We start from the raw sequence: 12343 nt of genomic DNA on the forward strand, positions 1-12343 counted from the left end.
TCATATGGAAGGAAACGTAAATGGATGGAGACACATATGGATCACATTAGTTTACTGTAAAGCTACGTCTTAGTTGGTGCTTATCTTGGCAACAGCCAAGTTCAAATCAGCATGAAGTTTTAACATCTACTCTCGTGTAACGGAAATCGTGCATTTATTTTTGTATTTATTTATTTATGTTACAATCCTCTTACCTTTTTACAACATTTCTAGAGCTCCAGCTAACTCTTGTGAATCAAGTATCCTTTTGTATTGTTGCCAATATGAAGCACCTGAACACAACACATATTATAACTATACACATTGCTAATCCAGTCTGTATTACAGAGGTCTATGGTAAACAGTCTGGCAACTGGAGATGAAAAGCTGCTCCTGAAATCCGAAGAAGGTACCTCAACACGTGTTTACCAAAAATGCAATATGTGAGTGCTGTTAATGACAACCACTCAGATGATTGTATTTTTATGTAGCCCTTTTTATGTAGCTACATTTTGCACAGAGGAACACATTTTCTTCTTTTGTTGCTGTGGAATGACCACATTTAAAATGAAAGGGCAATACAGCAGCACTTTGCAATAAGTGGAGTGTTTTGGAGATGGCATAACTATCTCTTCCTCTCTCAATTCCCTGAAGAGAACTTCAGTTAAAACATCAGATATTAACACCACTTCCTAAATCAATACCCTCTAGCCTTTTGTAATCATTTTCTTTTCCTTTTTATGTTTTAAAAAAGAAACTGCTGTTCAACAGAGTCTGATTCAGAAAGAATAAATTCCCTGGTGAAAGAGATTTATTTTGAGTGTGGTTAAGAGTATTGTAGAACACACGATATAGGTAGGAGGTCATCGTTTTACAGCCAACCATAAAACAACCTCTTCAAAGGATTTATTGCAAGAGTCTCAATAATTTTAAATACACTGTCACACAATAAAAACAAGCTATATTTATGTGACAGGACCATAAACCTGAGGATCATTCCTCCACGACCTTTCTGTGATATGCAAACTCAAGACAACAACATGGAGGGCTGAACACATTACATTTAGATTCATGTGTGCTTACCATACTAATTCATGTTATTGTATAACAATACTGCAATACGTTCACAATGCTTCACAGAGTTCATATTCACACTGAACTAGACGGGGAGTGGAACAGTAAGAGAAGCTGAGTCTGTAGTGCAGAACAATGCGGTACTATCTCGGGGGTAGTGGGACTGTTTTCTGAACAACCTGGGTCACACCAGGTGCTTCTTGTGCATTGATCAGTAGCATCCTAAAACTCCATTATGGAGAGCAGACAAAGTGGGAGCGATGTAGCCAAATGTATTTCATTTGGAACAACAGCAGAATGACCGCACCCACACCATAATACAATGAATAACTAGGCCAAGATTCCTCAGATGGAAAACTTTGAGGAAAAAAGAAGCATTCTATCACAGTGTGAACAGACCTCCCTTACTGCCTCCTTATTTAAAGAAACAGAAGTGTTAGTGTTACTATATGGTTGAGAATGGAAAGGACATTGCATTGAAGCTCCCTTTGAAAACTATTATAGCGAGACTGCTATTCAAAGTACTGAGAGCAGAGATGAAAGAAGCAGCGCTCAAATCATTACCAGATCCATTCTCCTACATCGGATACAGTCTAACAGCAGCAGTAATGCCCTATCTGAGCCACAATCCCACAGCATTGATTTTAAATTGAATTGGTTTATCTATTGTCAGCTTACAAGAGCATTGCATTTTCTAAGGTATATTGTTCAACTCTGTATATATCTAGATACAGATGAGAGAGCATACCACCAACACTTTAGAGCCCAACATTTCAGAAAAAGGTGACTTGGCTTATGGTCCTTACATAGCATGAGGTGGAGGGGCAGTCTTTTAGCACTATTGATTTGGCTCGTAATCTTAGCAGTGTGTGTCACTACATATGTGTTTGTGTATTAGTTTTTGAACTACAGAATTCCATCTAGAATGTAGTGATGCTTCTAGCAATACTATAGACAGAAAGCTAACATATGGCTGGAGTACTGAATAATTCAAGATAACAAGGGGGGGGCTATTGTAACAATAGAAAAATAAAACAACTCAAGGCAGCTACTCAAGTCAAAACAAGAAAGCAAAGATGTATTTTATTCTTGTGTTACAGAGCTTCAAATAATTGAATAGCAATACAAAAACACTATACGTTATCATGTATTTAAGTACATAATTGGAAAAGCATGTCTCTCTGTCCTTAATTCTGCAATACACATGTTCTTTTATTGTACAATAGTTTTGTAGAAAGTGGGGCTGTAAATAACGCAACATATCAGCACTGGAAAAACATGAGTATCCAGAGATTCATACTGAAGCCAGCATCTGGCGTTCTCAGTCTGAGAAGCATCTGCTTTGTCTGCCGGCCAGGTGTACCTTTGGGCGAGGTCAAGACAGGAGGGGGTTGAGGTTAGACATCGAGCTGCAGGAGGAGATGAAAACATTCCCAGGCTCATCTGCCAGACAGCTGAGCGCTCCAACTGAACACAATGCACAGTAGGCTATGTGATTTAACATAGGCCAGCAAATTACCACAGAGACCAGGGAGTGATATTAGAGATTAACCCAGGGAAGAGCGCTTCAGACTGGGGAACTACTGAGAACTGCTCATTGTCTTGTTATGTGGAGAGAATAATGAATGAAAGGGCTGTTTTTGTTTTTTTTTTGTTTATAATGTTATCAGGTAGCTAATGTAACTATTTACTGTAATCGTATATTGTTGAGTAGATAAACTTTACAGCTGTGGGAAAAAGTAGTATTAAGACAATTCTGTGCTGAATTCTTATGTTTTGTACATTCATTATTTCTAATCAAGCCAACATTTCTGGAAGACAGGTAGCCCCACACTATAAAACATACACAAGCCTTTGGTCCTTCATACATAAAATGACTGTAAAATAGATAACACAAAAAATCTATCCAGTGTATTACCTGGCTGCCCTTATTTACTGATATGATTAGAAGCCAGTCATTATGACCCTTATCCACGGGATGGACTGTTCAGCCCCAACATGTGTGAGCCTCATCATTACAACCTGCAAATGCACTAGAGCACATTTCTTTTGTAGAGAATCCTGTGGTAATAGTGGACTCTAAACATTTCTTTCCAATGTGGTGAGGCAATTAAAAAGACAAATAGAATGTTAGGTTACACTGCTAAAAGTGTGGAATACAGGTTGAGGGAAGTTATACAAAGACTCTAAAACACTGTAGTTAGACCACACTTAGAATACTGTGTCCAGTTCGGGCTCACGAACAATAAAAAATACATTATTGCACTAGAGAAGGGTCAGCAAATTGCAACTAGGCTGCTGCCAGAACTTAATGGCATGAGCTATGACAACCACAGAGAAAAATGCTACCAAACACCAATATAAATAGTTTAACATTTTATTTTATACTAAACAGTACAACATCTCGCCTCAGGAAAAAACTAATCATCTGCTGAGGGATTATGGGCTTCTTGATAATGAAGCAAAACAGAACTGCTGTTCAAAAGCAACGTTAATAAAGCAAATAAGATGATCCAGCAGAACACACTTGCTGAAAACAGATTCGCCCACAATCTTTGGGTATCACATATCACAAAGAGTACTTGCCACCACAGAAGAACCCAAGAAACCAGCATGAGGTAGCAACAAAGCACCGCTCAACATGAAAACAAAAGTTTATTGTTTGTATAGTTTAAAGACATTTACAGTTTCTGTACCATACTGCAGCGCGATCTGTGTTCCAACTGTGCAACAAGCACATGATTTTCAGGCTTTATTTTATAAATCCAAGAATGCATTTAAATGCTACGAGCCCTTACTGCTGCAGTAATAAATATCGATTTAAAAAAAGAAGAAATAAAAACGGCAAAGTGAATTCCCCTAGGAGGATAAATTGCTGCCAATTATTAAAAATGCATAGTCAAGTTATTAAGTAAATCAATGCCATGTGCCCATACGCCCTCCAGCTTCTCTTCAACATTTGCAAGTTATTTTATAAGTAAATCTGTAACTCCGGGCATTTTGTGACATCAGGTTCCCCTCTTCCCCACTGTAATTGCATTCTGAAAATGGGCTTTAACCTTTTATCCCCCAATGTTCACGTATGATGTAACAATTTTAGTGTTATCGTGCGGACGCGGAAACCTGGCAGTTCAAATTGTTTGCAGGACATTTCTGTATCAGTGTGACCAGCTGGTACAATATCGTACTTTTAATTCTTACAACTAGTCAAATCTCTGGGCCTCAGCTCTGAGGAAAGTCAACAAAATAGCCTGGGAAAGTCAACTATAATTGACCAGTTTAAGGATTGAAACAAGCATGTCAGTCGCATACATCCCCTGCTATGCTGTAAACACAAAATTAGTGCTATCAGTAGCATGAAAAAGCTGATCCCTGTGACCGACAGTACATCCACTGCTACCAGGAATCGGGTGTGCATAAATGGGCAACGTCCTCCTCTTGTTTGTAAATGTCCTTATGTTATTATGCACATAAAAATGAACAAGACTGTTACAGAATGGTTAATCCAGTTTCCAGTCTGGAGAGGATCTTTACACAACCAAACTAGTGCACTTTGTTTATTCTGGTTCAGTGGGAAGAAACTATTCAATTTCTATTACCATAAGTGGAGAACCAGGTACAACATAGAACTACACCTCCAGTCACCCCAAAAATCACTAGACAACAGTCAACTGAGGCCTTTTGAAGTTGCTAACATATAATGCAGGAGCCATATGTTTTTTATCATTAAAACCTAGCATCACAAAGTTATAGGGGTTCTTGAATGTGTAAGACAACAGGGAGGGGGTTAAATCCTCCCTGCAGAAAACATGTGCGCAGGCACATTTGTTTGGTTTAGTTGTTTATTGTTTGATTAGATTGGTTAATTGTTTTATTATTAATTATCCCCTGCACCTGGTAGTTATTGTTAGATCGGACGGGTGCAGGGTATTTAAGGAATGCAGTTAGTGTAGTCGAGGCTGCTGAGTAGAAGGAGGTAAAAGAAGTGCTCTGCTTCTCAGAAAAAAATGTGTGCAGTGTAAACCTGTGTGGTTTGGTTGAAGCTTTTTGGTGTTACAGGTAAACGGCCTAGCTGTTCTGTGTTAGTTAGGTTCCTGTGTGTCTAGTTAGTGCTCGTATAGAGCTAGGTGTTTATTTTGTGTTTTGTTTTGTTTATTGTGTTTGTTAAATTAAAAAAATAGCGCATAAATCCATTTCTGGTGTCCTGGGTCTATTCTTAAAGGGGCAACGAACGACAGTGAGTGCCGGCCGGTTTACATATGATATACATCTAAGATTCGTAAACTTCCCTATTAAAAGGCAATACTGTATCACAATGTAGTAGTTCAGAAACATGACCATTTGGTAATCCACAGACTCGGCATGGGAAGTGTGCTTGGCTGACCTATGGTAACACCACCTGCAGAGGATGTCTTCATGTCAGCAGTACAGAGCACACCACAGTGCACATGCAGGCAAAAAAAAAAAAAAAAAAAGGCGACTGGTCAGCACTGCCTTGACAATGCTGTGCACTCTCTGACCTCAAACAGCAGCTAGATTTAATCTTTATGTGTGTAACATTTTATGTGTTGACAGAGGTTTCATTTTTTGTTTGGTACACCGAACAGGGTCTAGTTGCGTAACTATAGAAGCTTTTCACCCTGTACAAATATGCAGTAAATAACTGGGTTAAACAACAGGAGCTTCCTCTCTTCAACCCTGACCTCAGCACCCTCTGCCATTCAGTGGTGGGATGCTAATCTGAGACCATCAAACTCATGGCCCCAAAAGTAAAACGGAGCCATGTATACTGTACACAGGTCACATTATTGTAACAAACTATTGCTTCCTCTGTTTATCAATAAAGCCACACATTTGCTATTTTCACTTCCTCTTACAATTCTAAAAGTGCTTACTACTAATAACAATATTTTACATAAAAAAATGCTGTATGAGAACCACTTTATCAAAACAGGGCTCACGAGTTCAAAAGAACCCACTGAAAGTCAAGAGGCTTTTCTTCGAAAGGTTAGTAGTTTGAAAATGAACAAGCACAGAATTTGAAACTATGGAAGAATGCAGTAGAGACCCAAACTAATATACTGAAGTAGAGCTGAACTCTGAGCTTACATTATGACCCAGCATGCATAGTCATAGAGGGGAGGCTGCCCTCAGACCACCCGGCTGGCCTGGTCTTGTTACACAAGTCACATTCGGCTCCTCTGCTGGACACATGGGCTTGAAGACCAGTCACTCTAGAAGGTGTATCACGAATGGAAAGAATTCACACCAAATTGGTTGTATTTGTAAAGCATGTCAGTAAGCTTCATGATAAGCTGCAGGGAGGACAACCAGCAACAAACAAGTGATATCCGAATACATCAGGATGTTGTGAAGCAGTCATGGGTACAGGGGCTTAAACTGTCAACAGGCTGCAAGGTTACAGACATCTTAACATTATTATTATTGTTCTTCAGGACATTTATTCAAGGAGAAGCATCACTGAGCATATTTCCTGCAGTATTTTAACCATAAGGCCATATTTACATTTCCTCACAAGTAAAATCAATATAAAACAAGCAAGTCTGTAAAATACATCCCCCACCATAGCTGCACATTCAAAATTAGAGCTATCAGCATGTATTCTCTAGATACATGTAAAAATCTAAATGTAAAATACAAGCAGACAGATGAATGGACAGACAGACACCTCAAAATCATATATTCTCAATAACTTCAGCTAAATAATGACAATTCACAATTGGATAAGTGGTTCTCCAGATAGATGCAAAAGTGTACAGTGTAAGTGTAACAAACAGAAGAACAAATGTACGGACAGACAGACACCCCCCACTATATGAAGTGTACATACATATAGACGTACAGCCTCCCTATATCCGCAGCAGGGGATATCTAGCAAGAAGCAAACTTCTAACCCTACTACAATAAAAAAAAAGCTCCTTCCTCTAACAGCCTTTGCACTTTCAAATAGGGGTTAGGAAGAACTGGCCTATTGTCCTATTCAAGTAAAATTAAATAAACAAGTACAATTTTAGGAATGTGGATTTTTTTTTTTTTTTAGGAGTGCATGGATATATAATCAGCTATTCTACTACAATAAAAAAACATATATTTTTTTGCAGTTAATATAATAAAGTTAATTTACACTTAACAGGGTGGTGAGTGTATACTCACTTACATTTGCTGTGGCTGCTAAAAACAACCTCAACAGGCTAATCATAAATAGCAACATAAGCTTTCACGGTTAATGCTTTTAATTGCTTTGCATGCTCTGATGCTGCTGCCTACCAGACAGATCCTCGCTGCTATCTTACACATGGTTGCAAACAGATCCAGCCCTACATTTATAGCTCCTAGTTTTCCACAATTCCATGCCTTACTACATCATGTGCATAGGTTCCCCAGTTATTATTATGATTAGGGCTGATGGCTGAAAGCACAGCAGTGAGCTATGCACCCTGCTTGGTACTGCTTTGATCCATCGCTTACTATAAAAAGCTGAATGGAAAGGATATAGAGCACGCTTTATGACTGAAAAAGCATCCGATTTGAATTATTGTTGAAAAAAAAAAAGCTTACTGTCCGTCAAATCAAACGGTCAAGATGAATGACAGCTTTGAACTAGCTTTGTGGTGGTGAAGTGCTTCAAGAGGGCAGTTAAAGGGACACTTAAGGACAGCCGGTGTGCATTGTTGAAAGAACATACACTTTCCATGAGGGGCTGGCAAAACAGGATGAACTTTCTACCTTTATAAGATGCATTAGTGTGCTGTTGCTCGGATGTAGTTATACACAGGTTTAAACTCTACGACCAGCCTTGTGGTACATGTGGAAAGGTTTGTATCCCATAAAATGCATTCAATGAGACAACCTTATTCCTTTATTGTGGGTCTGTCCTAATTTCCTAAATTGGTCAGTAAGACAATAATGTATACTGCTGTTTTTTATATACATGGCCATATAAATCCTTCTCAAAAGGGTGCAAAAAATCCCTGAAAATGATAGACTTTGTTAAGTAGGTGTTGAAGTGGAAAAAGGGAAATCTTTGGAAATCTTGTGGAAGTCATTGGGGACTGAGGATCCGAGGAAGCTGTCTCCTCTGTGCTTGTCATCCAGCAGAAGAACCAGCAGGGAGTATTCTTAAACAGATTTATAAACCCAAACATACAGGCTACTTGACAGCTGCTTTCAGTGCTGTGCGATTCAGGGTACAAGATGACACATCGGGGAAAGGAGTGCTATGGAAACAATATAAAGTAGGTTCAGCGCTAGCAAACACTCCTGAGTTGGAGTGGCTTTGACACTCATTCTATATTTTATATATCAAAATCCCATTTTTAGCCCCTGGGGAGGATATGAAACTCATTAATAATACCTGCTCTTGTCAACAATATAGGCAGACCCCAACCATATACTGTAAAAGACAAATAACACTTAATGTGGGCTAAATCCCACAGTTTAAAAAGTTACTTGGGTGGGGGGCATTGCAAATTATATTATTTTAATCTTGAATATGTATGTGCCAGTTAAGTAAATATTTAAAGGCAGAGACATATTTAAATAATGATGCACTGTGTAACCACCACCCCCCTTTACTTTCCAAAGAGAACCTCAACAGTATATGCTTCAACAGCACTGATAGGGAAGGGCCACGTCAGCAGAAAGCTGTGCTGGCTGCCAGGTCACATTCTGTCTGGAGCAGCTCGCATGCAAGGTCCTGTGCTCTGATGTACAGAGTCAGACGGAAAGCTTCTATTGGAGGATTACCACCATGCTGGGGTTCTGTTAGTGCTGGGACAAACATAGGGGTTTTGTGTTCAAACACTCTTTCAGAAATGAAATATGTGAATATTCTTAAATTTTGTATGAGCTGGAAAACAGAAGCACAATGGGTACCATGTTACAGTAAAAAAAAAAATTTTAAAAAAAAATTAAAGAAGTAAATAAACTTGGTAAACCATCAATTTACCTATTAAAGAAAGCAACAATGTTCTGTACAGTAGAATGTGTTACTTATTTCAGATGCCATGTATGCATTGGCATGCTACCTTTTTGATTTACTTCATAATTCTGTAATTCAAACAAATACGTCATTTTTGCCATTAAACACATTTCCAACACTAGTTTCTAAAGACCAAACTTAGCCAAGAACAAAAAGGGAATGCTATACTGTTAAATAGAAGCCTATTTAAGCAAAACTAAATCAATAATGCAGCTCTACTAAAAAACTTCTGTTAAAAAGACAAACAAATATGCTACATTTGGTTAAACTAGGCATCTTTGAAGTGGCAGGTTGCAGGTTAAGTCATGGACGAAACAGCCCAGACAGTGCCTATAATGAATAGTCTTGTGCAGGCTTGGTGTGTGTCCAGGGGGGAGGAAAAGGAAGCAGTGCAGCCTGGTGTTTAAGTGTGGAGGACAGGACTAGACGTGCTATGACTGAGACCCAGCCAGCTGTCTGAATTGAAGGACACCATCCACCAAGACCTGCTATGTGCAATTTATCTTACTAAAGAAACCCTTTGTCAAGGTGAAAGGTAGCCTTTCTATACAGAAAACACACTAACACATACCTAAAGTTTCACAGACCCCAATAAGTACGAACCGTGGAATACCGAACGCTATCTTAGGTAAGATAGTCCAGGGCCTAATCAGGGCCTGTAAAATCACTATATAGACACTGACTTCCAGCCTCTGGTAATCTAGAATCTAGTTTGTTGTGCTCACCTTCCGAATTCCAGTGCTCAGCAGTTTTAAGTTTACAAATACAGTAAACTAATCTGCACTGTTTTAACTTGACATTAAAAAATCACATCAGATTCACAAAAAGTGAAGATAATGTAACACATTGCTAAAACAGTGATACCTATTTTGTAGGGAATACTAAATTGACCCTCACTGTAATATTTAAATGCATCTTATTGTGTTTATTATTCTTAATGTTATTGTACTGACGATAGCCATGGTTTATTATGTATCGTGCATTGTGTATTGAGCAAGTATATTTAATATATGACGGTGTACTGCTGTATTTAGATTAGGGCGCTACCCTTAAAGAAGTTGCCGTAGCTATAGATGTGGGAGTTTTGTTATAGCCATATGTTCGGCAATCTTCCAAGTTAAGGGGTATTCAGTTTTTACTGGCAATAGTTAGGTACTAGAGAATAATAATGACAATGTGTGGCAAAGCGCCCCGCCCCTGTGTGCATTTGTGTTATGTGTATGTATGTATGCGTGCGTATGTTAATGTTGGTGTATAGATTGGTACACGGGATATAAACGGGTCTGTGTTTCACGTGTATTTAAAGTGTAGATTTGTATTTAGGCACGAGGAGAGCACAAATCACTTCACGTGCTGGTTAAATGTAATATGTGAGCACGGGGTTGCACAGAATTAATTCACGTGCTGGGATTCAAGTGAATAATTAGTAATTGAATCCCAGCACAATAGTATATATAGACGCACATTTCTTGCACTCAGGGTTGGGTGTTCGGAAGAGGAGAACGGGTGAGAGAGAGAGGAGAGTTAAAATAAGTAAGATCGTAAACGTAAAGTGATTTGTGCTCTCCTCGTGCCTAAATACAAATCTACACTTTAAATACACGTGAAACACAGACCCGTTTATATCCCGTGTACCAATCTATACACCAACATTAACATACGCACGCATACATACATACACATAACACAAATGCACACAGGGGCGGGGCGCTTTGCCACACAATGATAATAACAACGAGTAAACAATGGAAGTTTAACGGTTGTGTTTATAAAGAAATACAGTATTCATGCAGGTTAAACAAATAGGTATAAAGGAGAAGAAAAATGTTTAATATATACCAGCTCGATGGGGTTTAAGTCTGGAGACTGTGCTGGCCATTCCATGATTTGAAGCCTACCGTCTTGTTCTTTTCTTCTAAGGTAGTTCTGACATAGCCTGGAGGTATGTTTTGGGTCATTATCTTGCTGTAGGATGAACCCCTGACCAACTAGGCGTATACCAGAGGGTATTGCATGGCGCTGCAAAATGCTGTGGTAGCAGTTTTGGTTCAGGGTGCCACTCACTCTGTGCAAGTCGCCGACTCTGGATCCAGCAAAACAGCCCCAGACCACCACGCTTCCTCCTCCATGTTTGACAGTTGGTGTCACACACCGAGGAACCATCCTTTCGCCTACTCGACGGCGTACAAAAACCCTGCGTGATGAACCGAAGATTTCAAATTTTGATTCATCGGTCCATAAGACCTTCTTCCAGTCTTCAGTAGTCCACTGGCGGTGCTTCATGGCCCAGGCAAGCCTCTTTTTCTTATTTTGCCATCTTAGCAATGGCTTTCTTACTGCCACTCGACCTGTCAAAACTGCAGCTCGAAGTCTTCTCTTCACAGTTGAAACTGAGACTTGCTTACTTCGACCAGTGTTAAGCTGTGCTTGAAGCTGTTGTCCTGTGAGCCGCCTATCACGCAAGCTGTTGACTCTCAGAAACTTGTCTTCTGATTCTGTTGTGGCTTTGGGTCTGCCAGACCTCTTCTTGTCAGAGTTTCCTCCAGTTTCCAAGTGCCTTTTGATGGTGTAGGAAACTGTACTCACCTTGGCTTTCTTTGCAATTTCTCTAAAGGAAAGACCTACACTTTTAAGGGTTATAATGGTCTGATTGTCTTCCTTTGTTAATTGCCTTTTTCTCGCCATTATGAGAGCAATATACTACTTCCTGCAGTACAATACTGTCCAAATAATGCTTAAGAGGGTGTAGTAACACAGTCTGTTCCAACACTGCTTTTATACAGACAGAGGGTTTGTAAGTAATCAACAAAAGTTGGGACACCTGTAGGAATTGTTAGCATCAACTTTCAAGGCTTAAATTTACTTCCATTGCTGCAGAACAGCTGTAAGTTGTTAACCCATTACTTGTTCCCTGAAAAAGGCCTTTTTGTATAACTCTGAAATGTACATTATTTTTCAGTTTTTGGTAACCTAAACTTTTTTTTTTAACCTCTGGCAGTTTACCGCTTACCTTTGTACCATTTCAGGTTATTCACTGGACTTGAACTGCTTAAATTTCAATAAAAACTGGAAAAATGGGGGTGTTCTAAAATTTTTGACCGGTAGTGTACATGACTGATAAAAAATGTGGTCAGTCGTGAGCTTGTCTTGTGAATGTCAGTCATTGTATGTACAACCTGTTAGTTATAGTTGTAATTTGTGTGAAGTACCCAGTGCCACAATAAATATGTATGCCTGTGAACACTACCAAGTGACTGTTTCATGCGTTCTAAAAACCTCCATGTTTTT

General features: G+C 39.1%; 1 protein-coding gene across 2 annotated transcripts in view; it reads right to left on the reverse strand.

The window, feature by feature from the left end:
- Nucleotides 1-12343, reverse strand: part of LOC117423409 (fibronectin type III domain-containing protein 3B-like) — a 234023-nt gene that overhangs the window by 119388 nt on the left and 102292 nt on the right. The gene's annotated exons all lie outside the window — the stretch shown is intronic.

Source organism: Acipenser ruthenus, chromosome 17 (assembly GCF_902713425.1).
Source record: "Acipenser ruthenus chromosome 17, fAciRut3.2 maternal haplotype, whole genome shotgun sequence".
In the NCBI taxonomy this organism is placed as follows: domain Eukaryota; kingdom Metazoa; phylum Chordata; class Actinopteri; order Acipenseriformes; family Acipenseridae; genus Acipenser; species Acipenser ruthenus.